The 14,296-nt window shown below is 25.7% G+C and overlaps 1 protein-coding gene across 3 annotated transcripts in view; it reads left to right on the top strand.

Annotated features, from left to right (window-relative positions):
• Window positions 1-220: 220 nt before the first annotated feature.
• LOC129963547 (sodium/potassium-transporting ATPase subunit beta-1-like) overlaps window positions 221-14,296 on the top strand; it is a 201,458-nt gene continuing 187,382 nt past the window's right edge. For 2 of the 3 annotated variants that reach the window (XM_056078016.1, XM_056077998.1), the window contains exon 1: window positions 12,628-12,867. The gene's annotated coding sequence lies outside the window, so the exon portion shown is untranslated. Of the gene's footprint in view, window positions 285-12,627; window positions 12,868-14,296 lie in introns of those variants that run through there. The other variant, XM_056078008.1, reaches the window with a different exon arrangement.

Genomic DNA, 14,296 nt, shown 5'->3' with positions numbered 1-14,296 from the left:
TGTCATTAGATAGCTTATAGAACAAATCGAAATTATTCTTTTTTGTAAATGCTTTTTCATTTACACCTCTCAGACTTTTTCTCCCATTAAAATTTTATATCCTATATCCGAAAACACTCATAAAACACAACTCTAGTTTCAGTTCTAAGTGTTCCAAAATATTGCGTAGTAGCGAGAATGCGAAGGTCTCGGCGCATGCGCACTCAGCCACCGGACGATTGTCAACACATGGAGCGCATCCCTTTTAACATCGATTCCTAACATCAACTGTACCTTCTCCATAGGTAAGTACTTCCCTAGATTTGAATTTTCTTCCTCCAAAACTAGAGTTGCGATTCCTGTATTTTAAGTACCCTTTATGGAATAAAGATCAGGTCTCCAGATTGAAAAATAAATATGGAGCAACTGGAAATTCTGGGTGCAAGATTATCTGCATTCAAGGATGCCGAAATTTTATCCGCATCTTTCGCTATGACGTAGAGGCATCTGTAAATGGTTGCCTTGCCAACGAGAAGGGTGCCAATTTTGGGGTTTTGTTTTGCTTTTAAAGGAATTCTAGTGCTTTAACTTTTTTCTTCCTTTTAACATCGTGCTGGTTCATCGATAAATCAATGATCCTTGAAGTAAATTATTTGAGGGGGAGAAATAACGTGCAAATGCAAAACATCTTGTTGGCAAGGAGTAAATTGAAAAGTGATTTCAACGTGTGAAGTTTGAATAATCCAGCCATGCAAGCGATGAAAACATTCAACCGAGATATGCAATAATTGCAATTTCATGCTCTGTGTTGTTAAGCAGGATTAGATTGCCCGTTTCAACTAAGAATGCCGAGTGAATTGTCCGATTATCGGATGTAGGTCAAGATCTGATTTCAAGGTTAACATGCGCGCGAAATGTGATCCAAAATTCTTTACGAGAATATTCGAAATGCCTTTGTTGTTGTTGCTGCTGTTGTTTAGATAAGTGTATAAATTTGTATGATGTATGTGGAATTCAATAACAATATTAATCATATAACAATATTATTCTATATTTTATTTATTAAGTTGTTCTAATAAATATTATATTCAAGCTCTTGCATAATATATTTAAAAAATAAACAATTTTAAAAGTATTTTCTTAACATGTCAACATTCTTATAAGCTTATATTTACTTATCTTTAAAGCTATTTGTTGATAAAATATTTGTTATGCAATCGTTTTATAAATTTCGAACATTTGTTTACTGTAAATATCTATTGTATCAGTATAGTAAAGAAAGCAGTAATAATTAAACACAATTTAACTAATGCTGCATTTAGAACAGTATATTAATATTCAAATATTGGTTTTTATTTGAATGATGGTATGTATAAAATTTTTCAAAGCTTTGAGATTAAATTTTTTATTTGAAAATTTAATAATCAAAAGATTAATTACATAAATCTATTCAAAATTAAAAAAAATGTTCAATATTTCCATATTATATTAAATTGGAATACTCGGGAGCAAATTGTGATTTCACATTTAAAACTAAGTATTGTTATTTCAAATGCTTGGAATTCGAAACTGTTATATTTTTATTTTGTTTTGATGCACTATTTAATCGAAAGTATAAAATGCTTTTACCTTTAATCTTATTCATACTTGCCGAGAAGACATGATTTATTTGATATCATAAACAGCTTAAAAATATTATTCCTTCAGATTTTTATTACATGTAGTAACCATTATTTAAAAAGAGTAAGATTTTTAATTTATAGACTATATGTATACTCTCATTTACTTTTATGGTGTCTTCCGTTCTTTTATTTAAAAGTAAAATTGTGATTGGCACATTTTGTTAAAATAAGAACTGTTATTATATTTAGAACCTTTTTTACTTTTTTTAGAACCAGATCAGAAATTTTTAATATATTTTAATATATATTTAATATATAATATATATTTTAAAAATATTTTCTAAAGCAATAATTTTTAATATGTCCATTAGGAAATGAGAAACATCAGTAGAACTTTATTATTTGTATATAACACAATCAACTATTTTTTAATAACATTTTATACCTAAATTTAAATTTTTATTTTATTTCCTTGAATTGAATTTTATTTTATAAGGAAAGATAAGAAATTTACGTCTGTCTTAAATTCAGTGCTGTGTCAATTTCAAACAACCAATTCATTACGATTAAAATTTATGAAATAATATATTTCTATTATTGTTTAATCTGCATAGGATATAAAACAATAAATATTTTCATTTATCATTATCATCCATTTATCTAAATAAATAATGTAAAAAAATGACAGATGACTTTGCCGAATGAAATACGATCATTTGGTAAACAATGGAGCATCTATTTTAATCAACAATGTCTGTCGGTCGACCAGACTGAGTAATGCATTTATGATACATACATGCTAATTTAATATGAGAGACTAATTTATTTTTTCGTCTAACATAATTTATATGATGAATATTTTAATTCAATTATTTTGTATATGACTGTGCTATAAAAGAAAAAAGAAAAATATCATTTCAAATTCGAAATTAATAATATGAATAACGAAGTAACTTTAAAATCTACTAATATACATAATATGAAAATTAAATTAACCTGTTTTTTTATGTTAGAAATATTTTATTTAATTTGTAATCTCTGTGAAAAGGGCAAGTATACTGTCTCTGTGAAAAGGGCAAGTCTTGAGTATACATAATTCGTAAGTTGAAATCTACTTATACTTTATTTTAATGCATTTTTAAGAAAGTTGCAAAGAAAATAATTTAAATTAAAGGAACAGCATAATAAATAGCGCCAATCCTTCACCAAAAATAGGCATTCCTAATGATTACTTTCTAAATTGTTACTTAAAGGTATCTTCTTTTATGATTTTCATATTTTTGCTATCACTTTTAATTTATTTTTCTTAGGGGATCTTACTACATCTAGAGCTAAAAATTTCAGAGCTAAAGAGTAACTTATTGACACTTCTATGAACTTTGCATACAACTGTTATTAACATATGCTGAATAGAATTAAGAATTTTACTAATGAGATAAATGTTCATTTAAAATTAAGAATAATTTGTTCATAATGCAGGAAGGAATGTATGATGGTGCTGTGTAAAACTTTGTTGGCGTATATATATAAAAAAAATATATGAGATGCTCTGATACATTTGTCATTGATTGAGACACTTGATGAATTGATTCAATTCATGAATTAACATTTGAATTCATGAATTTTATTTATCATAGATTTGTGTTCTTTTGTGTTTAATTTAAATTCGTTTTTACTTAAGATTGAATAATTAGTTCTCATTTGTAACAGAATCGCATGATCTGATAAAAAGTTAGGTTGCGATTCAGAAATGGTTTTAATGGAATTCATTTCTTACTTAAAAAAAATTCGCCAAAAATAGCAACTTATCTCAAATCCCCAAAATAATCAGCAGGTTTATATTAATATAAATGAAATTCTATAAAGCAGTCGTGATTATCAAGCAATTTGTAAAATATTTTGCAGCGAGAAAATATTAATTACTTTCATAGTAAATATGATTTACATGCAAAAGTTTATTTAACCTAAAATATAAAAATATTATATTGATGTTATTAGCATGAATTTTTTAATTGCTTAAAATTTCACAATATATTCCAGTTTTTTTTTATTTTATAGATATTGTTATAAAACCTAAATAATGCTTTTTTTTCATTTTCTTTATCCATAGTTTTAAATGAAAACATTGCAGTAAATTTTTGAATATTGCTATAAAAACTTCTTAACAAAGCTGAGTAGATTTCATTCATTAATTAATTCAAAGTTTTTCGAAGCTTCTTATTCTTTATAAATCTTGCTGAATTACATAATTTTTAAAGGCTTTCCTAATTCATATTATTCATCTCAAAAGACCTCAAACAATTTCATTAATATTATTTTTTGAAACTAGAATAATTTTTCACATGAAAAAATGTTGTTCACGTTGCTTAAAAATAAAAGCTTCTCCTTAAAGTTTGAATTTCGATATTAAAGTTCCCAATTGTTTTTTGTCTTCTATTGATATATAAATCCTATTTTGAAAAGATTAGGTAAAGGTTATGTAATAATTAAGAAGGTAAACTTTATGAAATATCAATTTCTTAGCAACTGATTATTTCCTAAACATTTTTGTTACACTTTTAATTTTTACTAAGATCGTATGCTAATTGCATTGATTGTATTTGATTGATTGGAAATTTATAAATTAATTTCTCACAATCCAGCAACTATTTGCTAAATTTTGAAAAGAATGGCGTTTGTTTAGTTGTGATGCATCCATTGCACGCATTCAATAAATTATTCATTGCTTCGATGAACCAACTCAAGTCAATGATTCTCTGCAATGGATACTGAATGCTAACCTCTATGTCGTAAATCACACCCTAAAAATATTGCTGTATCATCACGATCAATTACTTCCAGTTCACTTATGTCAATGACATTTTCCTAAAGCTGCTTCAGATATTCTCGTTACTTTTATAATGGTTTCCCTCACTGATTTCACATGACAAATGTTATTTCGTCCATCATTTTTGCACTTTCTTTTCCTAGCCTCTTTTTTTTCCCCTCGAAAGATAGTATTGTCTTTCCTGGCAACAAAATATTTTTTTGTTTTTTACTATAACCCAGTTTATATCTTATCCTACAGAATGTCATTTCAATTTGTTCCTTCTTAATTTTGAAGAAAAAGTACTGAGTATATACAGGTATACGCTAAACCTCCTGAGTATATACGATAACCCTCCGAATTTTCAAGAAAGTTTGATAATTTTAGTATTAATACGAGTACTATAATGAGGCACATGTTTCTTAAGTATACTTTTTTAGGTATTACGCAGCTGAAATGCGTTACTTAAATGTTACAATAAACTAAAAATGTCTGCATTTTTTTTATGATCAAAGAAAATTTTGATTATATTGATCACATTAGATTTTAGCCCATTTCTGAGAACATTTCAATGCGTAATTGATTAGTCCAAAAAGATGCCTCTTAATCCTATAAGAATTCAATATTCCAAAAAAGTGACTTTTCGCTCTATCCTAATGTAAATACGTGAAGATAATTATTTAAACTAAATTTATCCAATTTTCAATATTTATAGTTTGATTTATATTTTTTATAATTTTTTACAGTTTATTTATAGTTTGATTTATAATTTTTGATTTCGAGAAAAAACTCTTTCAACTAGTATGGGATTTACTTTAATATGAAATTTAAAAGAAGAGAGTACAAAACTGAATAAAATGTTCTATGAAATTACTATTTATTATTTTAATTTATTATAAATAAAATAATTTTCTCCAATTCATAATTTTTAATGTTACTTTCAAAAAACATAAAAGTACAAAAAAAAATATAAAACATATATGGTAAGGGCATTTCTTTGCTACTAATAGACACTATTGAGTTGCATAAAGGGAAAATACAATTCTTAATATCACAGTAATTATAATCAACTTGCATGTAAAACAAAGTTATTATTCGTTGTGCGCTGTTGCTTTGCATGGCATTTCCCCTACTCTCTGAAAATTAAACACGCATTAGTATCATATATCCATCAGAGAAAAGTTGGACAAAATTTGCATTGATTGCAGAATTACGTGAAACCAAATGCGTTTATTCTGATCCAATCTTATACTTCGAGTTTTCGAATTCTGCTTAAAACTCTGAAATGTACACTACATTTCATCTGTTACATCTTCAAATTTCCGATGCTTTCGAACATCCTTAATTACTAAATGATGTTCCTGTCTTGTTAGGCTGCCTAATGAGAGACAGAAATTTAATCCATATTAATAAGAGAAATGCATATTTCCAAGAGTTTGAAAACTAATTATATTTAATGAATTGCATTAAGTTTTCAACAGAACAATTAATTTAGGAATCTGAATTCGACTAGGATACTTCAGTTTGACAAATGTGTAAATATTTAAAATAATGTTGTTTAGATCTATTTAGTGATGAAAATGGAGATTAGCATTTGATTTAAATTAAAATTTATATTTACGTTCGAGTTAAATTATTTGCTTTTATTAATAATTTATTAAATTTCTATTTACTTTTTTTAATATATTAAGTTATTAATTTAAAAAATAACTCTTGCCTCAAATGTTTTTAATGTTAAAATAAGGCAACTTTATACTTTTGTTAAAACAAGTTTTGGAAATAATTAAGTTATTCGCTTTTGAATCTTTACAATATTTATTTTGTGGGATTTATATTTATTTATTTTGCTTGGTTAATATGATATATCTTTCATGACTCTGTAGATAACTAAACATTGTTATTTATGTTTTAAAACAGAAAAAAATAAATTTCTTTAAATAAAATCTGGAAACTATCTTATAAAATAAGCGACAGTAACATTTGAAAAGAAAAATGATATTCATTTTATATCATGCTTGTCTGAAAACATCGATACAAAAAATTAAATTTATTATTCATTTAATAAAATCCCAAACCTATCTTACAAAATAGTAATATTTGTAAAAAAAAATCGTATTTACTTTATATAAAGCATTCATTAAAGTAAAAATTCAATTGTAGATGACACAAAATTAAATAGTTTATAATATTTATCCCTTCCCACCTAAAAAAAATGGAAGCAAATTCTGAAATCTGAACTTTTCCTTCTTTCCTACTAAATTATGATTCTTCAAGCAAATTTCTAAATTAGATATAAATCTTTATATTTTCTGATTTAATCGATTCACTTCTTTTAAGACATCAAAATATCTCAACACAGCATTCAGAACCACCCCTTCAATTGCACCCAAACAGATCTACCCCAGGATTAAAGACCCCTCAAATTCAAGCAGTCATCTCCACTCAAAAACCATATATTTGCCCAAAGTGCTATAGACAGTTCTGTATAATGACATCCACATTAGCCAATCGTAAGGGACTGGGGATGAAATATGAAAAGAGAACCGTGCCTCAATCCAAGACTTCATGACCTACATTTCTGGAGTAAACAACTCCAGAACCACCCTTCTGCTCCTCTACCACCCCAAGCCGCATTCGATTTGGAGAGAAATGGTCGATACGGTCTTCAAAAGGGCGTTTTATTCCGGTTTCTCAGTGCCTGGCAGTGTTTAGAGTGGACTTGCTCATTCGAATGCCGGTGTTCTTTACTGGATTTGAATGCCCACTCGGTTTCTTTTCTGCCAGTTTGCCATCTTCTTTTTCTTGATACTCTCGAACTTCTTTTTTAGGCAAAGAAGAAGGATAGAGGTAGATTTCGAGCGTTGATCGGAGAGGAAATAGGTTAGATCAAAGTTCTAAACCGGTATTGAATGATTTTAAGTTTAAAATAGTTGGATCTGAAAAGTCACGTAGATTTTCCAATGGAACGCTAAGGGAATTTATTTCCTTGAAGAAATTTCGACAAGGTTGAAATAAAAAAAGAGTTACAACGACTTAATAATGGCTTAGTTTGTGTACAGTTGTTATATATTTTTCACTAAAATAAGTTTTATACAAAAAGTGAAAATAATGTTTCAAAATGAGTGAATTTGTCTTCCTGTTACGGTGATAGAATCGTCTCATAACTCTTGCACAAAATCTGTCTGAATTTAAGATTTTGATAAATAAATTGTGAAAAATTGGTAATAAATATTTCGGTTAAACATCAAAAGAAAACTGCTTATATATTTCGAATTATTTTAGATAGATGAAAATGAAATCTAAGTTCGGCAAAACACAGAATTCTATTGAAAATTCAGTGTGAGTGTATAAATATACTTCTAAGAAATTAACTTTTAATTCGAATAACAAAATCATAATGGTTTCAAATAAATTTATAGGATAATAAAGAAAAGGTAATAGGAAAAAATTAAAAATTAAGCCAGTTGTAAATTTTTGAAAATTATATGCATTTTTTAATTATTTAAAAATAATATATTAGCTTTTGAAGAATTTTTTTAAAGTCATTTGACGTATTTATATTTTAATACATATATACAAACAGAGAACTAGATAAGCAATTAACTAAAATATTCCATAGAGTTCCACCGAATCCCGAACGTTATTATAGAGACTTTCCTCAATATATGCTCATTAAACTGAGGTAAAATTTCAATTTCGGAATTAAGGAAGCATAAAATTTAGAATAAGATATTTAAATTCCATTTTTTTTTTTTTTTTTTTTTTTTTTTTACGTCTTCCAGTAAAATGTTAGATAAATATTCATTAAATGAAATTAAAATATCTTGTATATCGATTAAATATATAGAATTTTCGCATAAATATTTTTACTTAATTTTAATGATTATATATTTAATGATTAATTTTTAATAATTTTAATGATTATATATATATTTTAATGATTATATTAATGATTCTATCTGTGTCTTTATTACTGGATCTCAGAAAATATATACATAAAATAAGATTATTCATCTTTTATATGATTGTATTTCATATTTAAATATAATCAACGTAATTAAATATACTGTCATGCAGCATTGGGTTCAAAAATTACGGTTTGAATGGTTACATGATGTTAAAAGTAATTTTTTGGTGTTGAATACTTTTGAATAAAATTAAAATTAGTTTTATATTTGGAGGTTTTTCTGACTTTGCTAAACGAAATTTAGAAATTTCCGATATTGAAAAAAATTGACAGCATAGTATTTAAATATATTTATCTTATTTCAGAGATTGACTTTTAACATTATAGTGAATTTTTAATGAATAGCAAAAACCATTTATTTAAAACAATATTGTTTTTTTATTTATAAAAATATTATCAAACTTATAGAGAATATCATTTCATCCATCTAGAAATGTGATTTATTAATATTAAATAAGATCATGCAAAATATATTAATTATACTAGTTTTATATCTTCTCTTATGATATGATCAAAGCAAAATATAATATCTGAATCAATTGATACATGCCCATAAAGCTGTCAACGTTTTAGTGAATATCACAAATATTAACAATGAATAAAATGAAATAGGTTTCTTTGAGCTAAACGAATCTCAAACACTGCTTTAAATATATTTTCAAATAGTATTTGGTAAAGAAAAAGCATTTTATGATACGATCGAGAAAGATCCAATGATATATATATCCCACAGAAACAATTTAAAATCAATTTAAATGTTTATTTCTGGCAGAAAAAATGCTTCAATCTATAAAGGGAATGTGAAAAAAAAATTTGAAAGCTCAGATGCGTGTTACTGAAGGAGCGTGATATCCTTTTTAGATTTAAGACAAAAAAATATATTGTTTAGTAAAACAAAATATACCATTCTATCAAGAAACATAAATCTTATTGCTTGTGATATGGTATATATCTTTGGGGGATATTTTTATCGTCCGAATATGTTTGTTCGAAAGTGAGATTGTAAATTACTTTATTTGAACGGATGTAGAATGTTTTTCTCGAGTTCGTTCGGATATTTATTTTTTCCTCTTATTATCATGTGACATGATGTTGTTTTGGTTTACAGTTTCTAAAGCCTTAAAATGCGGGGGCAACAAATTGTTGAAGCCTCAAAATGCATGGGCAACAAATTATTGAAGCCTCAAAATGAGTGGACAACATATTGTTGAAACCTCAAAAGACGTAGGCAACTAATTGGCTATTTATCGCTTTTGATGCATTAATTTTTCGCTCTTAAGGTTATTAGAAAATATCATATGAGAACATGATGTTTTGGTTTGAGGCTTTATGAAGCCTCAAAATGCGTAGGCAACAAATTGTTTTAATTTTTAATTTTCTTCAAGCTGGCAAAAAAGGTTTTGGAGCTCAAAAGATTTTGAGATGGGAAAAAAACAATAATAAACATCGTTTTTATAAATATCCATGCATGCGTAATCTGATAGTCACGTGATTGTTTCAAACCGGTTTAAACTGGTTAATGATTTAAATTAAGACAAATAATGATTTAAAAATATAATGTTCTCACATGATAACTTGAAATTCGCAATAGCAGGTTTTTCAAGGTGTTTTTTTTTTTAATTTTTTTTCTACACTCCATTTAAATATGTTTTGATATATACTTCAAACCCATAAAATCAAACGCTCTTCAAATTTCATGATTATAGATAATTTTAAAAATGTTTACATTTAAATTTTCTAATATAAAATGTCACTGCGGTTTGCAACAAACATTTTAAGCAAATGAAAAACTTTTGAAGTTTAAATTATTATTGTAAAATAAAGCATACATATATAAAAGGTAATGGTAGAATATATGTACATTTTTATATATGTGTTTCATATGATTATAAAATGTGGATAAAGAGAAAAATCTAAATATATAAATTTTTATTTTCATCAAAACAAATAAAAAAATACCTAATACAAGAAATATTAACATTAATAACGTTTATTTGTATGTGAAATATAAAGGTTTATTCCTTGGAACGTACAGCTTGTTGAAATTAAAAATTTCTTTTTCAATGATGAAATTTGAGTTCGAGTACCTGTTTACAACAAAAAAAAGGGATTGGAAAAAAGGACAGGAAAGAAAAAAATGGAATTGAATTATATCAAGCTCATATTGATTTAAAATGAAATGCTAATCCAGAAATCAAGCCAAAAGTTAAATGAAAAATATTTTAAGACAAAAATACATTTATGAACATTCGTGGAATCGTGATTAAAATTATTTTTGCCATTATATTAAACATTACTGATTTATTTCAACATATGTATATTGGATAAAAGAATGAAATCTGAGCTTGTTGAAATTAAAAATTTCTTTCTGCAGATGAAATCTGAGTGCGAATGCGCATAATAAACAAAAAAGGCGTATCATTTTGCCTTTGCAATTATTTTTAACTAGAATCGCCAATTCAATTTAAAATGTAATTCAGAAATCAAATCAAAAGTTAAATAAAAACAAGTTTTAAAATTGAAAAAAAAAGTATTTGATAATATTTGTAGAATCATGATTAAAATGAATTTTTAAGAAAATATAACATTGATTTAATTCAGGAAATATATTGGATAAAAAAAATTTTAATAAAAATTCCTTCTGTACAGTACATTTTTCAAATGAAAAATAAACTTTTATATATTTCACTGCATAATCCTCTAAGTGTTAATTAATAATTTGGAAAAAAAATTCATTAGAATTGCAAGTTTTTATTTATTGTGATTTTCAGTTGATTTGAAATATGAATCTTTGAATGATTAAAACAATAAATAACTTACATGAAAAACGACGAAAAAAATTATAAAAATCAGATCTAATTTATATTTATATCTTACGTTCAAAGAGCAAAGAAAATGCTTAAAAATAAATTAAATGGGAAACAAATTTCTTAATGAAATGGGTAAAAAAAATTTAAGAAATTTGTTTCCCATTCTTAAAAGTTTACGTTACTCTATTAAAAGCTTGAATTCATATTTAAAATGCGATGAACTTCAGCATAATAGTGAACCGTAATTATTTCAAGATGTAAATAGTTTTCAAAACCTCTTTAGAAAGATGATATTTTTCGAAAAAAAATACATTTACATATTTTGAGGCATTCAAGAATCTCAAGTAGAAAGTCAGAAAAATAAAATAAGTTAAATAAAAAAAATTATTTCCTTTATGTAGATAGAAAGTAATAATATGTTTTAAAATAAGCTGCAGGGAAAAAAATATCTTTTATTCAGAAACTGACACAAATTTAGCAAACGTTAAAAAAAATTCTTGTATATGTAAAATATTTCAGACATATTAAACAAAAATAAAAATGTTATTAATGTGTTTTTCGGAGTTATATAAACCAGTTTTATGAACAAATTATAAATTTGAAGTTATATTTAATATACTCAAATGATGTTATAAGTAAAAATTAAAAACTAAAAAGATTTTTGTTTTTTACGTGAATTCTTACAAACAGATTCAAATAAACATTATATTTATTTACACAGATAATGTCAATATTTCTATTTTAGTATTAGTGACATTATTAGATCTCAGTCTTTGCATTTTTTGCATAAGAAATAGGTTTAGGTAACATGTGAATAAATTATATTAAATAGGATAATCAATAAAACGTTAGTGAGTTCTTTGTCAAATATTTATTTGCATTAAAATAATTGAAATTATACAAAATCTATATAAAGAGATTAATATGAGCTAAGAGGTTAGGTATCTAATTTTTTTTGAATAATCAAAACTTTCCTTTTTTAAAAAATTTCCTACAATATTTTTATTGCTTTATTTATAACGGTATGTGGCGTTAATGCTGTCATATTTATAAAGTTTTATAAATATGACAGCATAATTGATGCAAGTATGCTTTATATGGTGTAAATTTGCCTTTCGTTTCAATTTTCAATCTAATAATTTTTAATTGATTAAAATTCGTGTCAAATGGTTTAGTACAATTTAATCTATAAGAAAGCAAATTTCTCATCAAAATTATAAGAAAAAATCAACAAGTATTTCTAAATGTTACATTTTAACAACCTGAAGACTGCCATAAACTTCACAACCCTCCACTTGTTGAAAGTTTAAAGCTGTATCGGTACATCATAGGGAATTCTGATGGGGAAAACGACGGACTCCAGCATCCATTTTTCCCTCCTCATTTCTCCCTCTTTGTCCCCATCATGAGTAGAGGAACCCAACAGCCCTTTCGGCACACGCGTCAAGGAAGGTTGGCAGAACACTTTTCGCCTGTTTGGAATCGCTTCAATTTTAATATTCTCTGCACCAAATAATTGCATTCGACTGTGTTTTTTCGTGCTTTGGAATTTCATGAAGGATTGTGCTCATTAAAGAGTGTTGTAGCAACGCTGGATATGTGGAAGATTGTATATTAGCATCATAAATTCGAATTAAACTGAAAACGTAAAGGAATTTGTTAATTGAAGGAAGTCCAGAGAAGGTAAGGTAAGAATGCATATTTTGTAATGATTTTCTTAGAATAAGCTTTGGATGGGGAATTCATCTTTCCATCTGTGTTTCGTTTGATGTAATACTAATAATTAAAATTGATTGTCTACTCGTAATTAAATGTTTGTTTCTGTGATTAAAAATGTTTTGAATTTTATATGATTTCCTATATATTCGCTTTAAACATTTTCTGGTTTAAATGCTGTTTATTTCGAATTTCAGGCTTGTGTCACGGAAAGTTAAATGGGAGTTTTTTCTTGTGCTTTAAAACAATTCTTTTTAATAAGGAAAAATTTTTTGCTCTGTGAATTCCTTATATCGGTGATTTGTAGAATAATGTAAATAATAATTTGAAGTAATTAAAGTGTAAATTATGAAATTATGTACTATGTTTTGTTTTTTCCATCATTTTTCAAATTTTTCCACGATATTCTGTGCATTTTTTTGGATCAAAATTTTATTTTAATACTTAGAATCTTTTTAATAAAAGAAGCATCTTTGTTATTTACATATTTTTCAACAGCTGCTTATAAGTTAATTCTTATACTCAAGAAAATCCATCAGCTATTTCGAACTTCTTTTGTTCTTCATCTTTACATTTATCTTCACTTCCTATTTGTGTATCTAAAATTCGCTGTTTTTCTTCATATAATAATCTTTATATTCATAATGCACAACTAAAAGTATTAAAATTTATCATAGAAATGTTTACAATGTTTTATATTTTTATTTTTTTACTGTAAAGAAATATCTGTAATAAGAAATAAAACTTGTATTATTAATTTTAAACTCTAAACTATCGATTTAATTCAAAATATTATTTGAAAGGAAATGTTCATTTATGTTAAAATGAGAAGATGACAGTAATCGTTTTCAAATTAGTAGAAAAAGTGAAATTTTGTTAGTAAATTTCTTTGTATTTAACTTATTTGTTTAAATTACTTCTTTTTTTTTGATAAATTTAGTAATTATTCTGAAAATTGTGAGATTATGAATTTTATCCTTGTATAAGAAAATTCGTATTCCAATATCTTCTATAAACCATTTTTACTTTCACAATCATTTTTACACTAACTTTATTGAAGAATTTTAAGCATTTTGTTTAATATTGGGTTTGCTATTGATTTCTGTGTTCTAAAATCATAAATATTAAACAATAGTGATTTTAACAACAACAAAAAATATCGAATTATGTTGGATGTACAAGACATAATAAATCGAAGTCCTAACGAATAGAAAAAAAATCGCCTATAAAGATAATGATATTTAAGTATTTATTTAAAATGTCAAGCAATTTTTAAATTCCAAATGTTTGATTTTTTTTTTTGGAAGTTTAATGTTTTATCGTAAATGTATGAATTCTTCCTAATTAGCTAATAACTTGCGATCCAACAATAAAATTTAACCTATGAATATCATAC

This window comes from Argiope bruennichi, chromosome 1 (genome assembly GCF_947563725.1).
Source record: "Argiope bruennichi chromosome 1, qqArgBrue1.1, whole genome shotgun sequence".
NCBI classification, from domain to species: domain Eukaryota; kingdom Metazoa; phylum Arthropoda; class Arachnida; order Araneae; family Araneidae; genus Argiope; species Argiope bruennichi.
Note: the sequence above shows the minus strand (reverse complement) of the source record. Positions and strands in the feature narration are given on the sequence as shown.